The sequence below is a fragment of the Dermacentor silvarum genome, chromosome 6 (assembly GCF_013339745.2).
Source record: "Dermacentor silvarum isolate Dsil-2018 chromosome 6, BIME_Dsil_1.4, whole genome shotgun sequence".
In the NCBI taxonomy this organism is placed as follows: Eukaryota; Metazoa; Arthropoda; class Arachnida; order Ixodida; family Ixodidae; genus Dermacentor; species Dermacentor silvarum.
In genome coordinates, this window is record NC_051159.1 from 75,009,774 (window position 1) to 75,032,942 (window position 23,169).

General features: G+C 47.1%; 1 protein-coding gene across 1 annotated transcript in view; it reads right to left on the reverse strand.

The window, feature by feature from the left end:
• LOC119455601 (uncharacterized) overlaps positions 1-23,169 on the reverse strand; it is an 89,902-nt gene that overhangs the window by 51,705 nt on the left and 15,028 nt on the right. The window lies entirely within an intron of this gene.

Here is a 23,169-nt window from a genome sequence, read left to right on the forward strand (position 1 = left end):
CCCCGACCATAAGCTGCTTCACATCTAAATATAACAAATAGTCTAAATGCACGAATTGAAAAAGCGAGAACTCCCGACCGGGTAATAAGCGCACGTGTTTGCAGTAACACACTTCTTGGGGGAATACTGCACATAAAACTCTCATTCGCAGAAATAATATGCATAGCACGCAAAAACAGCTTATATATATATATATATATATATATATATATATATATATATATATATATGTGTGTGTGTGTGTGTGTGTGTGTGTGTGTGTGTGTGTGTGTGTGTGTGTGTTGATATACTGTACGACGGCGAATAGTCATTTCCGTTCGAATGTAACGCATAACAGCACTGTTGAAGTCTCAAAGGTGAGGGACCGATGGAAGTTAGGGCTGTTATTCCGGATGGTTGTGCTGCCGGAGAGTCGTGGTTGTTGCGTAGAGGCGCAGTTCCTGAGAGAATTAACGCATGGGTGTTAATAAGTCCTGCTTAACAAGTTCCTAGCTGTCATTCAATATAAACGCCCCGTTTTGGGGCAGCCTGTAAATCTGCTAACTTGATTCAGACAAGGAAAACTTTTTTTGACAGTCTCATCATGTTTGCAACCCATTAAAACTGTGTGCACCATCTGGTACAACACTTATCTTCTTCAATGAACGCAACAAATCTGCACATCTCTACGTGTATGTGAGGCATGCCGTTCCTTTAATTGTTTCATTAGGATCGTTATGATAGTGCACCGAATAACTGAAAGCAGCCGTTTATAATGTACAAGCTGCTGAGTTGAGCGGTCATACATTTGGGAACGGCATTACATTGATGTATGAAATATAGGATAATCGCGTAACATGTTTTTCTTCGAAATCAGACTGGAGAATGATTTATTTTACCCATAGAAAAAAGCCGAAGAACGCAGCCACCAACTTTTTTCTCTCTTTAATTTAAACAAATTCTTTGGTTTTACGTGGCAAAACTACGATTTAGTTTTCACTACCTGGGTTCTTTAACATGCGCCTAAATAGAAGTGCACGAGTCTTTTTCCATTTCGTTCCTATCGAATTCCGCAACCTGGATTGAACCTGCGAGCTCCAGTTTAGCAGCGCAACGCCGTATCCACTATATAGCCATTAATTAGGCAACCGCGCAGGGTTTCTTTCTCTTCTTTTTTCTTTTTCTTTTTTGAAGTATCGACTGAAAAAAAAATCCACGTACGACTTACGGCCAAATATTACCATATAGAACGACATAACTAAAACCATTTTCGGCGCTCGGTCGCGGTCCGACTGCAATAAATGACCCGGACCAATTACTCCGCATTCTGTTACGCGAGGAAGGCGGAAATTTGAATGGGATGTTGCGCTGCAGTTTACTCTTTCTTTTTTTTATCTATAATGATGCTTCCCGTAAATCGGAGTACAGGCGCCGGATGGGGCAGATATGCTTTACTTGTTTGAAGCGGCAAGCAAGAAGGTTGCATATGCTTTTTCGTCTGCTTTTCGCAAGACCTACTGATGGAAAACTATATGCGCAACAATACGCACGAGAGATACATGCTGCTTGAAGAATGCGAAAAATATTTGTTCTCCAAAGGGAACCGTACAATAACATAGAATGAAAGCCGACACTGCGGCCGCAATGCACGCGCAATTACCGAGCGGCATTAAAAAATAAAATAAAAAAAGAGAAAGACAGGAGTGTATTCTTAAGGCATAAATACATGTCATACGCAATTATGAACACCATTTGAGCGGTCTGAACGCAAATACCAGCGCGCGAAGTAGTACGAATGACCCTGCCGAGCTGTATCGCCAGCAGTTTCCAACGGCGCGACCTTCATGCGGCCCAATCCAGTTCGATCGCAGCGCCGCCACAGTATTTTTCCACGTCGGGCGCTTCACTGCAAAGCATGCGCCGCCCCAGCCGCTCGTCCCACTCGACCGTATTCTATTACACTCTAGTATGGAGTTAATGTGGCGACGATCGCTCCGAGATAGCGCGCGTCGTCTGTTCACCGACAACGCCATCGATAGGGTATGCGGCGAGCGCGTCAAAACAAAGCTCTGCATGAGCGGAGGTCTGTCTGCGGTGGCTGCTCTGAATCGTGCGCACGCGTCACCGGCGCACTGCCTCTCGCGATCTCCCAATTAGCGAGTCATTCGCAGCACACTTTGATCTATTTGGAACGTGCCGCACGAAACTGATTGTCCGCGCCAGCCAATATATGGCGAAATGGAAACACATATTGTGCTTCGCTCAAAATTTGTATTAGGGAGTATCGAAATCGTCGGTGAATTTTTTTTCTGTCGTCTACCTTTTTCCGTGCTCTGGCACAATAAAGCTCAATTGGAAGTTAGCGATTGTCGTCGTCTTCCATGTTGTGTTCTTGTCCTTTGCTTAGCGCTCTAGCTCTCGATAGTTATGACATACCAAGAAACCCATACCGCTACCCCTTCTAGCTGATGAAGCAGTTGCGTTAGTTTGTGAAGTCAAGGTAACGTTGCCAAAACAAATCCATGAGAACTTTCTACATGACGAGGACGCCGCGCGCAGTACGTTTAAAAAACGAACAAGAAAAAAAGTCACAGGCCTGCGCGGCACACGCAGCACAGTCAGAGCGTATGCTGGTGGAGCGGCTTAAGAGTAGCTCCAATATCGGCACCACGCACAACAAGGTCTTCGCGGCAAAGTCTCTTCGCCTCGTTTTGACCAGAGCGATCTCAACTGTCCGCCCGGCGTCGACGGCGAGCTGAGGTTTGTAATGCTCTCTGCACAGCAGTCTGCTGAGCCCGATGATGCTTGGTTGTAGCCGCGCACGTAGCTCTACGATTCGCTCCTTCAGCAGCGGTTCGTACCTTGCGAGGACATGCCGTAACGTGTACCGAAGAGGTACCGAGAATACGTGGCGCACATCTCACATCGGGATCGCGTTTACTGCGTACCTCATCTGAATCGCATCTCGTCGTCTGCACCTGTCAATGCGGCTTTTGCAGGCCCTTTAACTAGATGGCACCACCATACTGGCGGAGGCTCGGGTCGTCTGCGCCGGCGCGCCTGCCTAGGGCGCGTTTATAGGGCCTTTTTCTAAAGCTGATAGCAAGCGCTTGCGTGGCTCAGTGGCAAATTATCCGATTCCGACGCAGCGGGCCTGGGTTTGATCCCGGCGAAGACCAGGGACTTTTTTCGCATTTCGGGCGATAGTTGTTACGCGGCGGCGGCGGACAACAACGCGAACCGATACGGCTATTTTACAGCTTACGCTGTAAAAAAGAAAAGCTAACCTTCCACAAATTTCATGACGTGATCGGCGCTCAGTGTTCTTGCTTCTGGCTCAGGCACAACCAGAGCATGTGCCACTTCTCCAGCTTCGGGATGTGGTATTCCTACGACGGCGCAGTCTTGAACCTCTGGACACTTGAGCAGCACGGCCTCGACTTCGGCCGGCCAATACTTGCCCCCACGGCAGCAGTAGAAGTCGCTCAGCCGCGCAACTAGGTACAGCCAGCCGTCGTTGTCGTAGTAGCACTGGTCGCCTGCGTGTAGCCCCCGAAGGAAAGCGCTTTAACGGGCTGCTTCCTAGCTTGGTGCGGTTGTGCAAGTAGGAAGCTTTCCGAAGTCGCTGTCATAGGTTTGTGATGGATTAGGTTATAACGTTGACAATTTTCCGTGCCACTAAGGTTACAGCGCGAAAGCAGAACACATGACAATATTGAAACCGACGAGGACAGCGCTTGTACACGACGTCTTTAATTATGTATCGTGTCCTAATTCGCGCTGCCTCTCTAGTGTCATTAAAAGTTATCCTAGGCTCGTGGCCGGGCCTAGGATAACTTTGCTCGCTGAAAGATTAGCCGCTTTGTGGAGTTTTGCATGGATTGCGCTTTAGATAAACGACTGTAATAAAAGCTTGTATTGGCCATGTGCACGAATGCGTCTGCCATCACCCTCAAGACCGAATTCCTTCTTCCGGTTCCTTTATTCCTCTTCGCTCATGACAAGCCTTTACCTAAACGCTTTAAATGGATACGGACACAAAATCTGAAAATTTTACGAAAATGCTGGAAATGAATCCTCAGTGTGTGATTACAACGAAAAGAAGCAGTCACTTAGCTCATTTTTGAGCCGATGGCTTTATTTTTGGCGTTTTTGTGAGCGCGCGCCTCGCCGCCCGACCGTCTGCCATCACCCTCATGATCGAATTCCTTCTTCCGGTTCCTTTATTCCTCTTTGCTCATGACAAGCCTTTACCTAAACGCTTTAAATGGATACGGACACAAAATTTGAAAATTTTACGAAAATGCTGAAAATGAATCCTCAGTGTGTGATTACACCGAAAAGAAGCAGTCACTTAGCTCATTTTTGAGCCGATGGCTTTATTTTTGGCGTTTTTGTGAGCGCGCGCCTCGCCGCCCGACCGACGGGAGTTGGAAGGCGCGACGTCACGACACCCTCGTCGGGTAGCCAGCCGGCCGGCCGCGGTCATTCGAAGCGCGCCGACGCCACCATCGCGAGCATGGATTCGAGTTCTGGTGCGTCTACCAGCGGTAAGTACACGTCTGAAGACGAGGACCATTGCAACTTGGCAAGAAATATTACCGCTTACGGCTACGAGCTTTCCGCGTCAAGCGACGAAGAAGAGCAGGCGGCCGTGGAAGTACCGGTCAGGTTTTCGCGAACCGTAGCGCTAAGATTTCGCTCTGCACCAGACACTTATGCAAGAATTATTGGTCATTTTATGGTGTAAGTTTTCGGCAGTGGCGTAATCATGTTGCTGCCGAAGATTTATACCAGCAGCTAAGTAGAATACACTTGGTTACTGCAATATTAGCTGTTTTTGTCTGTTTGAGCTCTACGCCATCAGGTGGCAGCACCATATAGGCCGCTCACGTTTACGGTTCCGCCCGAACGCCCCAACACCCGCGTTTATCCGATTACCGGACAAGCTGAAGCTCTCTAATTGGCAGGTATCCAAAGTTTACGCACCTTCTCGTCTCTGGGAAACGTGTGCGACGGCGTGTCACGACCGACGATGCTGTTATAACAGCAATGTCTGAGCATTTCCTTCCGCGGCGACGAACGCGTCAATACCGAGCGACGATTGCGGGAAGCCTCATGTAAGACGCATCACTTGCGTGGAGCGCCGACAGGGATAGTGTTTCAGACGCACCACGTGCGAAGATCGCCGAAAGAGGTTAAACAAACGCAGTAAGGGACCGACACCCCTGGAAACACTGCGACAACTGTGGCCGACCTTTCCGCGGGTGGTTGTTATGACGTCAAATTTCAGCTTCTGCCGGCGGCCGCTTGGAGGCAAGGTGCAACAGGAAATCGAAAAAAAAAAAGATGCTTCTCGTTCTTTTTTTCAAAGCAACTTGTTGTATTCGTCATTTCCAACACTTCAACTTTTGTTCCGACGCAAAAAAACCACCCGCCAACTTCTGTGTCCGTATTCCTTTAAACGCACATACGTAATCGTTCACACTAGGGTGCGTGCTCTACCAGCTTAATTTTTGTAAGCCTAAATGCAGGCACCTTGGACGGGCGTGGACTAGTACAGATGCTGCATGACCAGAACGAAGGCTATGCGAAAGCTGTTCGCGCTAATACAATAGGAGAGCTATTGAAGGCATTCAGTGTGTTCCTCCACACTAAATGTATAAAAAAAGAAAGGTTTGAGATGCTTACGTAGTTTTCTGAGAAGTCTTATATTGGGCCTGAACGAAGTGTTGTTAAAGATATGCTGATAAAGAAATAAAGAAACGTAGAGATACCAAAAATTTGTCTTCCGTGTTTTGCGTGGTTAGAAGTACCATTTAATTCCTAAACATTACTGCTTACTTCACTGGACGTGCATGTGGCGAGTGCTTTCGCTGAATGGTTTCTCAAAGCTCTTAGTGCGTGCACATTCCACGTACACTCCTACCTGTACTGTACCAGCCTTCTTCGTCGGTGATGGGCTCGTGCAGTCTTCCCCAGTATCCCCGCATCAGGCTTGGACTTCGTACCACGAGTTCCCCGCGTTGCCATGGTCCCAGAGGCTTTTTCGTTTCTGTGTCCCTCACCTGTGCGAACGCCACGACGGAAGCTATACTAAATCTCAACCGAGGGAGTCAAGGAGAGATTTTATTCGTAAGACGGGTGGAAGGGTAGCACGGACGAGCGCGCTTCTCGTTCTCTACCACACGCTAGAAAAGGTGGGCAAGAACAGGCAGCAAAAGGTTCAGCCAGTGTTACACTCTTAGCACGGTAACCTATAAATTAACCTATAGTTGCAAGTAACCTATAACATAAAGAGTGCTCGGTTACTAAAAGAATTTGGTATGTGTTTTGCTTCATTTCCATCGCGGCTATAGATGCTACATGTGTCAAAGCGTCAATTTAATGGTTACTGCAACGCCAAGTGTATTGTAAAGTTTAGATTGTAACCTGTAAAAAGTCACAGGCCTGCGCGGCACACACAGCACAGTCGCAGCATTAGCTGGTGGAGTGGCTCAAGAGTAGCTCCAGTATCGGCACCACGCACAACAGGGTCTTCACGGCAAAGTGTCTTCGCCTCGTTTTGACGAGAATGATCTGAACTGTCCGCCCGGCGTTGACGGCGAGCTGCGGCTTGTAATGCTCTCTGCAAAGCAGTCTGCTGCGCCCGATGATGCCTGGTTGTAGCTGCGCACGTAGCTCTACGATTCGCTTCTTCAGCCGTGGTTCGTACCTTGCGAGGAGACGCCATAACGTGTACCGAAGTGGTAACCAGAATACGTGGCGCACATCTCACATCCACATCCCTTGACCCATGCCACGGTATGTGGTTCTTGTTGTTGATGATAATGATTGCTTATTGAAATCTTCAAAATGGGCTGGTGACAAATAGTCACCTAGCCTGCTTGAGTTAACCAGGTCCAGTTACATGCAGCGTGCAACTGCTATTGACCCTTTCGCGGAGCGCTTTGTTCTAGAGAAACGAGATGGCGCTTTCAGCGGCGCGCCGCTCAGGTCCCTGTATGTTCAGGGACCTTACTGCAATACAGGGACCTTACGCGCCACACGTCGCCTCAGCGACCTAGAGTACGCACAAATACGAAACCATTACCGCTTCTGCCTTGCTTCTGTGCGATCAGCTGTCGGAAAAACGACTGAGTTTTCGCTAACGCACTGTGCTTCAATCATGCAGGATTGAATCATGTGGATTGAAGACGTGCGCCGTAGTTGACTGCAAAAATAATGACTGGCATATTAAGCAATGAAATGAATCTGCGTGGCCAAGTTCGCGGACCGCTGCTGCAACTGTGCAAACGTGTTATCGGCACTTCGAGATGTGCGACTTTCCTCGAGGATACAAAAAATTTGCTCATCCGCCAGCGTTCTATCGCTAACCTTCAAAGAAAGGGCTTCAGCCCCGGAACATCGGCAAGAGTGAGTACCGCTCGTTATTACAAAGGGAGCATCGCGACTTTCTGTCATCGTAAGTTTCGCGCACAATATCTATACACATCTACTCCAACTGGCACGAAAACTTACGCCCACTTTATCGCCAACGTGTCAAGAACAAGTGGATGGGCGACCGCTTGAATATATGCGCACAATAAATGACGGACTACACCTATAGCGCATGAATAGTCGAAGCTGAATGTTTCGTCACGGCCCACAAGAGTAAGCGAGTTACTAGCGGTAATACATCTTTGCTACAAGGTATTACAATGTTAAAAAAATAGTGACAGGACTGTGCAACTTTACCGAGTCAGAAATGTGACAAGCCACTGCTTCAGAATATTTTCCAAATAAAGAACGAAGAGCAAAACACACTAATCCTGATTCAATTCATGAGCGAAAGTTTGGATAGCTTGGGATACATATTTACCCTCGCTTTTAGAAAAAGCACCGTATGTGCTGCTCGCACCGTTTCGACATAGCTTAATCAGCTCCGAAAGCGCTTTTGTATGTTGTTCGAAGCTGTGGCCAATGCTTCGTGTCGTCCAGCCAGTTACCGTCTACGATATCTCCCGAAACAGAGGTTTGCTAAGCCGCACCGGGCGTCATACACATCCATTGTAAACACTGAGGCAACGGAGGCAGTTGAGGCAAGCAATCGACGCGTCACCACGTGATCAAACATGGCAGCGCCCACGGGATCGCCGCGAAAAGGGTCAATATGCAATTTACATGTCGTGCACGCTGCGTTTGCAGGCGTTTAACTTGATGGCGCCACCATACTAACGGACGCTCGGAATCGCGTTGATTGCGCGCCTCGTCTGAATCGCATCTCGTCGTTTGTCCCTGCGCACGCTGCGTTTGCATGCGCCTTAACTAGGTGGCGCCACGATACTGGCTGAGGCTCGGGATCGCGTTGATTGCGCGCCTCGTCTGAATCGCATCATGTTGTCTGTGCCTGCGCGCCTGCCTAGGGCGCGTGTATAGGACATTTTTCCGCGGCCTGACAGAAAGCGCTTGCGTGGCTCAGTAGTACAGTATCCGAACCGAGGCACGCCGATTCCGGCAGGGACCGGGTACTTTTTTCACATTTCCGGCGACAGTGGTTACGGTCACCGGCATCATCGGTGGAGGCGGCGGCGGCGGACACCGTCGCGAACCGAAACGGCTATTGGAATGAGCCCACAACAGCTTACGCTGTAAAAACAATCTTGTGCGGGTGGGGAACCATCCCACGTCCTCGCATTACGCGTGCGATGCTCTTACCATTGGGCTACCGCGGCGCTGTAACGCGGCAAACATAAACACCCCAGAAAGTGGATGAAAAAACGATAACCAGGAAAGACAGAGACGGTCCGCTATACTAAACTTCGCATATCAGTACTTCTTTCAAGAAGCAAATTATTATTATATTCACAAGTCATCATTATTTAGTAAACAACAACAAACCATGAATTTGAGCAAGGGCAAAAATGACTTGGTTATAACACTGATTGAATATAGTCTTGTTAAGTCCACTCATTCATTTAATATTCGGCGTCCGTGCTGTAGGCCCGATGTGACTGTTGCGCAAAGCTCCTGCACGTATCTCATCACATTTTAAATATGCAGTTGATTGTGGTGTGAGAGAACCAAACATATAGGTATACGGATTGCATGAATTAGGCACCGACTATTCCTGTTGGATGACTATGTCACGTGCTACTTGCGTTGTTTGGAGCAAACAAATAGATTGGCATCCTTACCACTGCTTCGACGCCAACTGCCAAACAACCGATGGACTTGGATTTGGTGGGCCCGTTGTAAAGACCCGCTGAGATGAAAGGTATCTCCGACTGACCGTACTCTGCTCGAATGAAAAAGCAAGAGCCGAAATAAAGTTTTGTTATCTTCCCACTGTCAACCTTGACAAAAAGTCGGTACTTTTGAGAATCACTGACAACACCTGTCTACTACGTTCGTGTAAATCACGGTGACTATTAGGGAACTAAGGTGCTGAGATAATTCGTATCCTTGACAGCGCAAACGCAGAGGCGGTTTTAGATTAGCTGAAGCAATATCTTGGTAGCGTGACCACCAATCTAATGTTAACAGATTTCGAAAGGAAAATGAAGGCTTTTCTTTAACGAGATGTCGGCTAAATAAATGTGTTAAGAATTTCAACACTTGACTTACTCTGTGTAAAAGATTTGAGATTAAATTCTTTGACCAATGTATTCGCAACGTCTTCTCCCATAATCGTGGTTGACGTAGTGACGTGTTTGAGGCAATGAAGGTCGTAACTGTTGCGCCGTTCGTTGTCCAGCAGGCACCTCACAGTGTAAGGCGTTGTGCACATGGCTGTGACCTGTTGAGAACATAAACATTAAGCCTCCGGTCTTCGCTAACATACCAAACATAGCACAGCAGAAGATACACACAAAGGCATACGGCACGTCTCAGAAATCGAGTGTTGGTGATTTCGTTGGCTTTTCACACGTTTTTTTACCTAATTTTCCAATGCCGGTTATATCACGCATCGTGGCAAAATTTCGCAGTAGTTTGCCGAGCGACACCACGTAACTCAGTGGCAATGAGAAGCAAAACACTTCACAGTAATTGCAACACTTCAGTTACTGTCTCGATTTCGTATAGAACAACACCCTTATCGGATGATTGTGGCGAGCTTTCAGCTGTTCAGATTAGGTTGCTCAAACGGCGAGGACTTCTTGACCAGGAAGACGTTTCGAGTACGAGAGGTGCGTGACGCAAAGCGCAGTATTTAAAGGGAAACATTGTCATCCACCCGTGAGTATAACAATAAGCTACAAATGGACCCCATACGGGTTTTTCGAAATGAAAGAAACGAAACTCGTATAGGTTTCCTCCGTAACTTCGTGCTACGGTTGAGTAGATGGCAAATTTTCCATTTAATAAAGTTACTCCGCCTTGCGGATTTCTGCGGTACAGATTTGCCGAAATGCCACAATGCAGCAGTGCAGGTGAAAAATACAAAAAACGTTGGATAAAGTATAAACAACATGAAAGTTCCACTGAAGTAACAAAACTACAAAAACAACGCCAATTTTCTTGGTGTGATTTCAGTATGTGACATAAAAAGCGTTCTTGAAGGTTCTCCTTTCTCACAATGAACATATTTTTGGTGCCTAGGACGCACATGAGCACCTGTATTTTCGAAGGCAAGAATAAACCGGTTTCCTACCATCCAAATAATCGTATGTCTAAGCCGACTATAACAGATGTTATTCGCTATTGCCCGGTGTTGACCAAGTATTTGTACTTAGCTTTCACCCGAAAACTTGAACGATGAGCGAAAGATATTCAGCCCAACATACAGCCAGTAATGTACTAGGGTTGCTTTGAGCGTATTGGCATGACCAACCTGATTTCAGGATTGACGAGGCGAGAACGCTGAATGCAATCTCTTGCATTATCTATCCAACATGCAAGCAGTCGGTTCTTAGAGAAGTATTTGGAGCTTTGTCAAAAATTAGCGACATTCGGTACGCTATGAGACATTACGCCTCTACAAGAATGACGAAGGCTGGAAGAAGCTTTGTGTTAATGAAAAATGCATGGCATTGAATTCAGTTTTATCTGAAGAATAGGTTATGTTCATACGTGGCTGATCTATTGAACTCATGTCATTTGTTAGGAACACATTGACAACCATCGATAATACGTTATATATTTATTAATACGGACGTTCATAATTTTTAAACTGCACGAGAATATGTTTTGGGACAGCGTGGAAGGACAGGCCAAGGTTAGGTAACACGAACGCTTTCCCGTATCGCTGTCACTAAAACGATTTATCAACTCTCTAAACTGCGGAAAAAAACTGAAATGACTGACTTGTGTTGGCGCTTTTGAGCATCGACAAAAGTCAGTGTACCTGTTGTCGGAAATTCGGGTTGAGCGGTATGGCCCGTGGGAAAATACTCTTTCATCTTACATTGATAGTGATGTGCCTTCTCTGTTTTCTCTATTGTTCGTATTTTTCTGCCTTCCCTGCATTTCCCTGTTACAAAAGTAGCAAACCGATTTTTTTGTCATTCACGTTGTCCTCCTTGTCTTTACTCTTTTATTTCGTGCCTGTCCTTCTCTCCCAGGGTTTTCACCTAATTATTACGCTTACCCTGTGCTTGTGAATCGCCTCGAGTATAGCAGTGTCATCAGCGGTCTCCATAAAGGCGGCCGACGCTCCCTGGGCGATAGCCTTGCAGATCCCTTGAAAAAGCGCATACGTGTGGCCCAAGGATGTTGTGGAGAGGGACACGTCTTCTGGACATAGATCCATGTGACCAGGGTGACTGGAAAGCGGCAATGACGAAGAGAAAAGATGTTTTTTTTTCCGGTTCGGTGGGCATATAATCGCAATGCATCGACGACTAGGGCTAGTGTCATGAAACGAGAACCAGCTACGGGTTTCCAAGAAAGATAGATTGCTCGCCCATTGCATGCCACTGATCCATTCGTGAAACTTCCACTCAGTCGGTATTGCGAATAGGGTGGTCAGCGGAGGACAATAGATGATGATCGTGATGAAAACTTTATTTAACTTTGGGAAAGGGTATATAGGGGAGGGGCCCTTAGTCCAGGGCCCCTGTGATGTATTCGGCGATGGTCTTGGTCCGGTGGATGATCGCCCGCCATGCCTCAGGAGCCCCACCACGAAGGTTCGCCTCCCACTGCTCCATGGTGAGGATGAGTATAGTTGGGTAGGGAGGGAAGATGGATGCACAACACTCCACCATGACGTGAAACGTCGTCACCGAGGCTCCACACACCGGGCAGGTGTCCGTGTACTGTGGGGGGTAGAGGAGGTGGAGAAAATGGAGGTTGGGAAAGGTGTTTGTCTTGAGTTGTCGAACGTGTGTGGCCTCTTATCTTGTGAAAGATGGTGGGGGGATAAGTATAGTGTGCGGTTTGTGGTATAGTGTTGTGTAATGTGTCGGTATGTCATTGGGGGAGTGTCACCGTCCGGTGTGGTCACCTCATCGTGCGGGGCAGCTCGAAACGCGAGGTGGCGAGCAGTGCCGTGAGCGCGTTCATTGAGAAGTCCTTGTTCTAGTTCTCCGTTCGGACCGTTTCGTTTGGCGGAAGTGACTACGTGACTCACACCTTTCACTGCACTGCATAGAATTGGTTAAAATAGAGATTAGGGACGCATACTGTTAGCTTTTGAATAATGTTTTCATATAATGTTCATTTAATGTATAATATTGTTAATATATTGTATGTGTGATATGAGCGCCTTTAAGTGGTACTGAATGTTGTATTTCACAGAGGAATACATTCAATGGAAAGCCAATTGAATGGAAAAGTAATGTAGTCAACTCATATGAAATAATTAGGGGCAACTTTGCACTAGTGGCACGAAGACTGGGCAAACAGTGAAGCTGGCGACCCCACCTAGCTTCATCTCGGTTCGGCCAAGTTTTTGCGAGGTTAGGCTTCGAGGCGCGGCCACGTTTTGCGCAAGATCACCCAGGAATCATCGACAGCCCAAGGAACAACGAACACTCGGTCGTAAAAGTATCTGGATACTCAAACGCTTTTTCTCGGTACCGCGGGCTCGTAACTCCGGATCTTCTGCGAATCGCCGACGTTTCGCCGCCGCTTCGGAGGCGCCATACTCGGGATCGGACCGAGGTCGTCTCACTCGCTCTCAAGTAGCGGCGCGACGGCTTTCGCGCCGCACTTCCTCTTCTTCGGGAGTGACGCTCTTCTTCGGCCGCCCCATCTTCGCGGCGATGTGCTCGGCGCGGAGACGGTGGGGCTTTTGTGTCGCCGCGGCGGCGACGCGGAGCTATATATCCCGTGGTTCGGCACAGTGACGTCACATCTGAGCCCCGCCTCTGCGCAGCCGCGGCAACCACTCCGCACGGCGCGGTGACGTCATGGCAAAGATAAGGCGAAGCGATGCGGAGCGCGCGATGACGTCACGGCTCACGCAGCTGTGGCGAGGCTCGGCGCGGTCGGCGCAGCTGGGGTGAAGCGTTGCTAGGCGACGCATGGTGACATCATCGCCAGGCGGAGGTTTTGCGGCATACACTCGACGAACCATCCTCGAGCTCAAACAGCTTCGCTAAATCACAGGGGTATGTGCCATTGCGCTTGGAGCCTTTCCGCACTACCACCAGGATTGACCCACATTTGTGGTCTACTATATACGAACTAAGCTCCGGCTTAAACAGCTTCGCTATTAAAAATGAAACACACTCAATCTTAAATTTGAGTCACATAATTACACCGTAGACAGTTCACAAGAGGTGTAACAAAAAAAAAAACACCATAATCTAAGGTCCAGTCTCATAAATGCACTAAATACGGGCGCAGAGCAAAATACAGAGTAAGGTAACGGAAAGGCACATGAAGTCAGGCACATGATTCAACAAAAGTATTTATTAGACAATCGGTTCTTATATGGGTATAGCAGGGCGAGCACGGCATAATTAAGGGAAAAAAAAGAGGCAGTCGAGTATAAAAAAACGCAACGTAAATTTGACAGGCAACGTTGAGATCAAAAGATTTAGTCGAACTTTGTACTCTCGTCCAGTTCTGAGTGTTCCCGGTTTCAAGGGACATGGCGAGTTGTCGTGGTACTTCCCAGAGTGATTTATTTTGCGAAGGAATCCTTGGCGTTGACGCACTTATACAGCAAGGATACTCCACACTCGTCCTCGAAAGTAGCCTCGATAGGCTTACCTTGTAGGATGAAAACACGTACGTGAAAATAAAAGACAAGGACACAGGCAGAAACGGGTAAATCAAGGAACACTACCTCCAAACTGCTTTTTTTCGAAGCCTTAGCATTTTCTTTTATGCATCCGCTTACCGTAAACAACACAGTAACGTTTTGATAAGGTAATTCACATCCACTCAATCAATATTCAACCATCTAGCCCTAGGAAATGAACTTATTGAACCAAATATAGCAACAAGGCCAACAAACGAGTAACCTTGTCTCGTTCTTGCGCATTTTTTTTCTATTCCGACGTTGTGTCCCCTTTTCTCGAACTTCAACCCACTTCGCCATGTTGTCGTTTTGCGCCTTACATTGAAACATTATAATACAATTTCCATAAACCACTGCGCACAGCCCTAGCTTCACAGTATAATTGCAAAGAAGTCATTGTGCAATCGCTCTGGCTGAGCTTCGATTCCTACCGCCAATAAACCACGCCAACCATAGAGTACAGGTTCATGGGCTGTGCGAGAAGCCGACCTTTTTCTTAAGTCTTTGCTCCCCCCCCCCCCCCCCCCCACACACACACACACACACACACACTCTTTTTTTGGGTATACTTGTATGCATACTATATTAGCCCCGAGAGTGTTAGCCAGTGTCCGTAACTGCGACGTGGATCATACACGTGCTTCTAGGTATTCAGGTTCAGTGTTGCGACGTAACTACGTGTTCTCATATTCAACAGCACGAAGAGCTTCTGAGTGCCTCCCACATTTTATGGAAACGCTGACACGTCGCTGATTTTTCTTGCTCATTTTAAGGCGAAAGTTTTCTATGTCTCGTCGTTCAGTCGACCTTCAACGTCCTTGAGCGAAAACCACGCCGTTGACACGAAATCGTACAAGCAAGTCACGTGACCCCTCAGGCGAGTTAAAGGCTGTTAGAGCGGGCCAAAGCGGGACTAGGCATGAGTAGATGACAAAGCGAATTAAGATGGATGACTAAGCGATCTAAAGTGCATGACTAAGATGGATGATTAAGTGAATTAAGACGGGTGACTAAGTGAATTAGGACGACTGAGCGAATTAAGAGAGATGACTAAGCGAATTAAGAGCGATGACTCAGTGATTTAATGTGAATGACTAAGAGAGTACGTCATGTGCCAGTCTTTAACGTATCGGCGCTTAAGCTTTCGCCTTCAAGTCGTCTTAGGCACGTGCTTGTAGAGACCCTGTGAATTTTTCAGCTGGACATTGATTACATGTTGCCACATTCGGTGTGTGGAAGTATTGGCCCTGCATGCAAAGATACCGAAATTGACCGTGTACATCATGCCTCACGCTTGCGTTATGAAACAGTCGAATGGACATGCTGGGGATGACTTGGTAGTGCTTCATCATCAGCCTATATTTATGTCCACTGCAGGACGAAGGCCTCTCCCTGCGATCTCCAATTACCCCTGTCTCGAATGGACATACTTTGCAACAAATATGCTGAAGCACAGAAACTCGCATTGAATTGAACTGAATTCTATGCTTTTGCGTCCCAAAACCACGAGTTCATTATGAGGCATGCCGTAGTGGGGGGACTCTGGATTATTTTTGACCACCAGGGGATCTTTAACATACACCGAATGCACGGGACACGGGCGTTTTCTTATTTAGCCCCCATCGAAATGCGATAGCGCCGGCCGGGGTTTGATCCCGCGACCTCATGCTAAGCAGTGCAATAGCATAGCAGTGGGTAAACTCGCATTACAGAAATCTTGGAAAATGAAGTAGGTTGTATTATGTATTGCGCAATAAGGGTCTGCGATTAGGCATATTACGATTATTCATGAGGTCAAACAGGCTATAGTTCAGAGATGGAAAACGCAAAGACTTAACAGAAGGCTAAGGAAAAAATAGCACAATTAAACAGAGAAATTGATGAGCACTCGAAGACACTCGTGAAACAACAGTGGGATGAGATCTGTAACTCCGAGGATGGCAGAATCAAACATGGAGGTAGCTGGAATCTCCTTAAGCACTTGCTCAACGCGAATGAAACAAGGACAAACAAGAGAACAGCTATAGCCAAGTTGGTTCATCAGGAGAGCCCGGATAAAACACTGGCAGAAATCATGGATAGACTCGCCGCCAAATATCTCCCACTCAAGCAAGCAAACGAAGCAGAAGATAACGTCGAATATTCGGGTGGCATATGTGAAGAAATTGACATGGATTTCACTGAGAGTGAAGTCAAGGCGGCTCTTCACAGTCTTAATGGTAGATCAGCAGCTGGACCTGAGGAAATAACTAACAGGATTTTAAGAAATCTGGATGATGAATCAATTTCTTACCTAACTGAACATTTTAATGAATGTTGCAAGAAGGGGATATACCCAGAGGAATGGAGGGTGGCCAATACTATCCTCATACCTAAGCCATGCAGGCTAACAATTAACTCTGGACAACCTCCGTCCTATTTCTTTGACGTCATGTCTAGGCAAAGCAATGGAACATGTCATCCTCAATCGGGTCACAAAATACGTTGAGCCGAACGACATCCTCCCGTACAACCTCATTGGCTTTCGACCCGGGTTGTCAACTCAGGATGCTATGCTCTTAATCAAACACCAACTCGTACAGGCCAGCCCAACGCACACGAAAGCTCTTCTAGGTATGGATGTGGAAAAAGCTTTTGATCGTTTAAAACATAAGGCAATACTTGACGCTCTCTCGGAGATGGGGTTAGGTAAGAGACTTTTTAACGTGATTAAGGACTTTCTTAGAGACAGAACAGCCAACCTCATCATGGGAGAACTTAAGTCAGAAGCTAAGAATTTGGGAAACAGGGGCACTCCACAAGGAGCTGTGCTCTCGCCCATGCTATTCAATTTAGCAATGTCTAAGGCTGCAAGAAATTTAGAGAAAATCGAGGGTATACATTATGTCGTATATGCCGATGACATAACCATTTGGAGTGCCAAGGGTAATGTAGGAGAGACAGAGACCAGACTACAAGAGAGTGTATATGTTGTGGAGAACACACTGAAAGACATGGGGCTGAAATGCTGGGCAGCCAAGTCGGAACTATTGGTCATTAAACATCGCAGAAAAGGTCGTAAACCAAGAGGCTACATTCCGGAAGAGGAGCCAAGAGTGTACCTATACACTCATGAAGGAACCGCAATCAGGCTAGTTGGAAAAATCAAGGTTCTTGGTTATCACATAGAGGAAAACAATGCCAATTATAGTACAATACAGCATATCTCGAACAAAACAGATGAAGTCATTAGGTTACTAAGGAGAATTACCAACAGACACAGAGGCTTGGGGGAAGACAGTGCTTTGAGGCTAATACATTCTTTTGCTTTGTGTCACTTCACTTACGTGGCCGGATTATTCAAATGGAAACAGGCAGAACTTAACAAACTCAATGTGATGATCAGGAAACTTGTTAAAATAGCCCTAGGGATACCGAGTACCACTGCAACTGACAACCTCATGAGTCTAGGAGTTCACAACACAATGGAAGAAATCGCTGAGGCGCAACAGCTAGCGCAACACGAAAGATTGAAAAAAAATACGAGCAGGCAGAAAGATATTACAGATAATAGGTGTAGAACCTAATAGATCAAGGAGCCCAATAGAGGCTGAAGTGGAATTAAATACTGAAGTTAGGGATAGGATCAGAACCAACCCTCTCCCCAGAAACATGCATCCAGAATATAATATCAAAAGGAGAAAGGCAAGAGCTAAAGCACTCTTGCAGCAGATAGAACAGCAGAACCAACTGGCAGCTATAGTTGATGCTGCCTGGGTGAAAGGTAAAGAAGCCTATACGGCCATTGTATCAAATTCGCAAGGAAAGGTGCAAGACGCTATCACTATTTTTACCAAGGAACCCATGGTGGCGGAACAAGTGGCAATTGCTCTAGCCATCAGGAGTAATAAGTGGGCCTTCATTTACAGTGATTCAAAAGCCGCTATAAATAGTTTTGATAAAGGCTACGTAGCTGGAGTTGCATCTAAACTATTTGAAAACATTAAGATTAGGAGAACAGAAATCCGATGGTTTCCTGCACATATGGGGAAAGTGGACGAGACTCGGGTAAACCTCAACGAGGTTGCGCATGACTTGGCACGAGGACTTGCTAACCGTGACAGTCATAACCAAGCCGTTCACCATCAGGCCGGGGAATATAGAGATCATTTAATAACTTATAATGAGATAACCAAACACTACTATCTAGGACGCAGGCAATTCCCATTGCCACACTTAAAGCTAAACAGGGCTCAGGCAGTCTCTCTGCGCTTATTGCAAACGAGTACATACCCCACGCCGTACCACATTAACAAAATATATCCAGAGAGGGAGATTAGGATGGAATGTAATGATTGTCATGGCATCATTGAAATCAAACATATGCTCGCGGGGTGCCCCGCAACTCTTCCCAGCCTCCTGGAAGAATGGACTCGATGGCAAAAAAGAATACAAAGCCCATTGCTTCAAGACCAACTAAGGGCTGTCCAGAGGGCCCATGATGTCGCTGAAGGGCTTGGCCTGACAGTGCCAACGTGGGAGCGGCCCGCCTCGGCTTAAGTCGAGCCTCCGGACCTCTTTAAATAAAGTTTACACACACGAGGGCCAACAGTTTCATTTTACTCATTATTTGAAGAGGATGCTTCCGTTCTTTCCATGCAACACGAGTTCGATGGCCTGCATTCTTATCGAAAGAAATTGAAAGCAATGGGGACTATTAAGCACACAATCCTGCTTTCTGTAGATTATTGCTTCCGAGACACGTAACTCTTGCACTACAAATGGCTATTGGTACCAGCTGAAACTCAGCGGTCTAAGTCGAGGCGATTTGTTTTCTTTGGCGCACATAACATCTATTTCTCACAAGTTTCTGTGGATGTAATGCCACCTGCTATATTACTATCACACTTTCCCACGTACTCTTTGTCAGTTAATCGCAGTAAAATTTTAACTTCAAAATTGATTACTTGAAATGCCTTTCAAGTGGACTGATTCTCGAACGTGCTTGTGACGAGTTGCCCACAAGCATGCAGGGGCATTTGATTTATTCGCATCAAATGGCGTTCTAGTCGTCGAATGGAATGTGAGGGCTCCTTCGCGTGCTACATCTGAGAGCCATAAACGTAACAGTTGGAAGAGAAACAGGAAGATAAGCTGCATTCAGAAAAGTAACTTGCTCTCTTTGTATGTTCAGCAAAAGTCTCACGATGACTGTTGATCGTAATGCGTTTAGCATTGTATCAATACAATAACACAACGTATTACCACCGTCGAAACTAGTTATGTATGGGGCATGTACTGCAGCGGGACTCCTCTTTCGCGCTTCCTTAACAGCACTCGGCGCTATCTTGCGCCACCGCCGCGAACCGTGCGCGTTGCCTTCGAAACGCAATGCGCGCCGGTGCGTCTGAACGCTGAGAAACGCGTCATGCGTCCACCGAGCTCATCTTGTCTTGTATTGTCTCCCAATATTTGGCTCATACCCACTACGGGGTATTGGCCAAGAAGCAGGCTGTTTCAACTATGTCTATGAGCCCATCTTTCACGCTTCTTTCTGAACGCGTTGCGACATCTTGCCTATTGCTCTTCACAATCACTCTCTCTCTCTCTCTCTCTCTCTGTGCCATCTAGTGCCGTTGCGAAAAGTCCGCGCATGTTCTCTTAGACAAGAATTGCGGGGCGCCGGTTCCTGCGAACGCTGAGAATTGTTACATCGCTTGCCGCACACCCACTGGCACATACTATATCACCCAAGTCGGCGAGTTTCATTGAAAAGCGGCACATACCCAATGCATTCAAGGCACCGCTCGATAAAGAGTTGGCGTGAAAGACGTTCGTTGAAAATCGGCACGTACGCGCACTGCATTTGTGGCACAGCTTGCTAAAGCATCGGATTGCTGCCCTTGAGGAACCATTCCGATTGGGACGTTTCTTCGATTTCACTCAGCATCAGACGTATTTAATTCGTCGTTGTAGAGTGGCACATTCCGAGTCGCACATACCTAGTGCTCCAAGTCGGCTTCAAAGAGTTTCTTCGAGCAGCGGTTCATACCGAGTCCCGCATCTATAGTGACCCGTGTTCGTTGAAGAGCGGCAGATATGTACACAATGCTACACACACAGAAACCCAAGGAGGCCACGTGGTTGGTTTCGAACCCTGTTACCTCAGCACAGCCGTCTCATGCGCTAATCATTCGCACATAGACTACGCAGTGTTCCAGCTAGGCGGTAAAATGGTTACATACATACGTAGGTATGCATGTACACCTGGCGACAAAATAAGCCGGGACATGAAGTCTGAGAAAAAGCTGAATATCTTCGTAGCCTGTAGCAGTAGCAAGTAAAACTGTATACGACAATATTGTTAGCATATTCTAGTCGAAGCCCAAAATGCAAATACCAGGCTACATTGTGAGGCTGCGCATATATTCAGATTTTTCTCAGACTTCATGTCCCGGCTTATTTTGTCGCCGGGTGTACATACATACACACATACGTACTATCGCGATGGAAAGAAACGCGAACAGCGGAGCGCGTGGCCGAAGCGTAACTGAAGATGTAGTTCGCGCCATCCTGTCATCACCGTTGACAGGCGCGCACGTCCGGTTTCATCGTGCTTTGCGATGACGCACCCCCTATACTGCGATATTTATGTTTCTGTTCTGCTTCTCTTTTATTTGAAACCGAGAAAAGGTTACCGCGCAATAATGATGACAGCGCAAACTGTACTATCGCGATCGAAAGAAACGCGAACAGCGGAAAGCGTGGCTTGTGGCACAGTCAGCGCAGACTAGCGTCTGTCCGCTAGTGCGAGGAAACGTGTCCAACTTCGATATGCTTCGGCTGTCGCTAGGCGAATCTGTGCTTTTAGTCGGCGTCACCGTAGCGCTAGAACCTTGTTCTGACTGGCGCTATCGCACCGCATGTGCGTTCCGAGAGTCAGACATGCCTGGCAGATGATAAGCTGTCCTTGTCAATATCGCAATATATGGGTGCATACATACATACATGCATACATACATAGATCCATACATACATACATGCATACATTGCCCGCGGAAAGTGCTTGAAGTGCCCTAAGAATGCCAACGCATCAAAAAAAAAAAAAGGGGGGCAAGTTTGCATTTCGTCGTGCAAAGCTTAGGAACATCGAAACTGTCGATCCTCAAGTCTTACTGACTGCTATTGCTAGGTATTAACTTGGTTACTGCCACGTCTTAACTTGGTTTAAATTAACTACGCATGTAAAGAAGGTACTTCTATTCTCCAGTGATCATTTTCGGAGGTACCTTCCCTTTCGTGACATTTCACATCATTATCGTTGGATGTGTCGGTGCCTACGAGCGACAGCGTTCCTGGCATACCACAAACGCAGGCAGGCTAACCAAGGTTGGCACAGTGCCAAAAACGCCGTTGCTTGCCGATGCCGAACGTGTTGGAGGCTAGCCGCTTGATATCTAGCGAAAGTTGACACGATAGGCGGAGTCACCTTTATGGTAAACTCCGAGGCCAAGCGCATGCACATCTGGCGAAAGCTATGCACAGTGTACGGGTGGCGCGCAGCAGACGACACGCCGAGATGACGTCACGGCGCATGCGCAGTAGCGCGCTGCAGGCAGGTGCTCGGCGGAGCCGTGTCTGTGTCGGGCGAAGCGAGCGCGCACCTACGCCGGCGGTTGCTAGACAACGTGAAGTGACGCTACTGCTTCGGCGCGTGCGCGGCTAGGCAACGCGGGCGCCGTCGGCAGCAGCTCTGCGCGTTGCCTCGTTGGTGCTGCTACAGTTTCTTTCTCTCTCTATCTCGCTCTCATTTTCTCTTTCCCTCTCCCAAGCATGCTCTCCTTCCCTCTCCTTAACGTCCCATGTCAAGGCAATATGTGCACGGCACGGAGAGGAGGCGAGACACACGCCACTCCGATAGGTGGTTGCTAGGCAACGCAGTGACGTCATAACTCGACGTGGTTCTGCGGCAGCAGGTGTCACTTTTTACGGTTAGCTAGAAAAGCTTCGCTGTTAAAAAATCTAACCTGTATGATTGAACGATGGCCAGGAGGGACTCGTGACAATGCACAACTAGCTTCCGTTTGCCAGTCGTGCCGCTTGTAGGTGTCATATAACAGATCTGGTTCTCTCGATACTCGGGAGGTGGTGGCATTGGGTGTCCGTCTTCGCGGCCCTTCTTCAGCAGCTCGTTCCATGTGACTACGCTGTTCGTTGCGCCGTCTATTTTATGCGCTGGTTCATCCAGTGCTATAATGTGCTGCAATTCAATCAACAGACGGATGTTCAGAATGCGGTTGTTACCAAATATGGGCAGAAGGATATATGCTTTGTGTAGTGCAGGAAATTTGTCGAAAATTACGGGTATTTCACCTTTCTGCTATAAGGTGAAAAACAGGGAGGGTGCAAAGAAAGCTTAGCTAGGTCTGAGATTACAAATTCTTAACCACGCATTAAAACAGCTTGTTACAGCAATTCTTAGACTGAATCTATTAGAACCTTTAAACGTCCACTTTTAATATCACCATCATCATCATTATCATCAGCCTATATTTATGTCCCTTGCAGGACGAAGGCCTCTCCCTGTGATCTCCAATTACCCCTGTTTTGCGCTAGCTGATTCCAACTTGCACCAGCAAATTTCCTAACTTCATCACACCATCTAGTTTTCCTGCCGTCCTCGACTGCGGTTCTCTTCTCTTGGTATCCATTCTGTAACTCTAATGGTCCACCGGTTATCCATCCTACGCATTACATGGCCTGACCAGCTCCATTTTTTCTTCTTAATTTCAATTAGAATATCGGATATCCCCGTTTGTTCTCTGATCCACATCGCTCTCTTGTTGTCTCTTAACGTTAGGCCTAACATTTTTCGTTCAATGGCTCTTTGTGCGGTCCCTAACTTGTTCTCGAGCTTCTTTGTTAACCTCCAAGTTTCTGCCCCATATGTTAGCCCCGGTAGAATGCAATGATTGTGCACTTTTCTTTTCTACGACCGTGGTAAGCTCTCAGCCATGATTTGGAAATGCGTCCAGTAT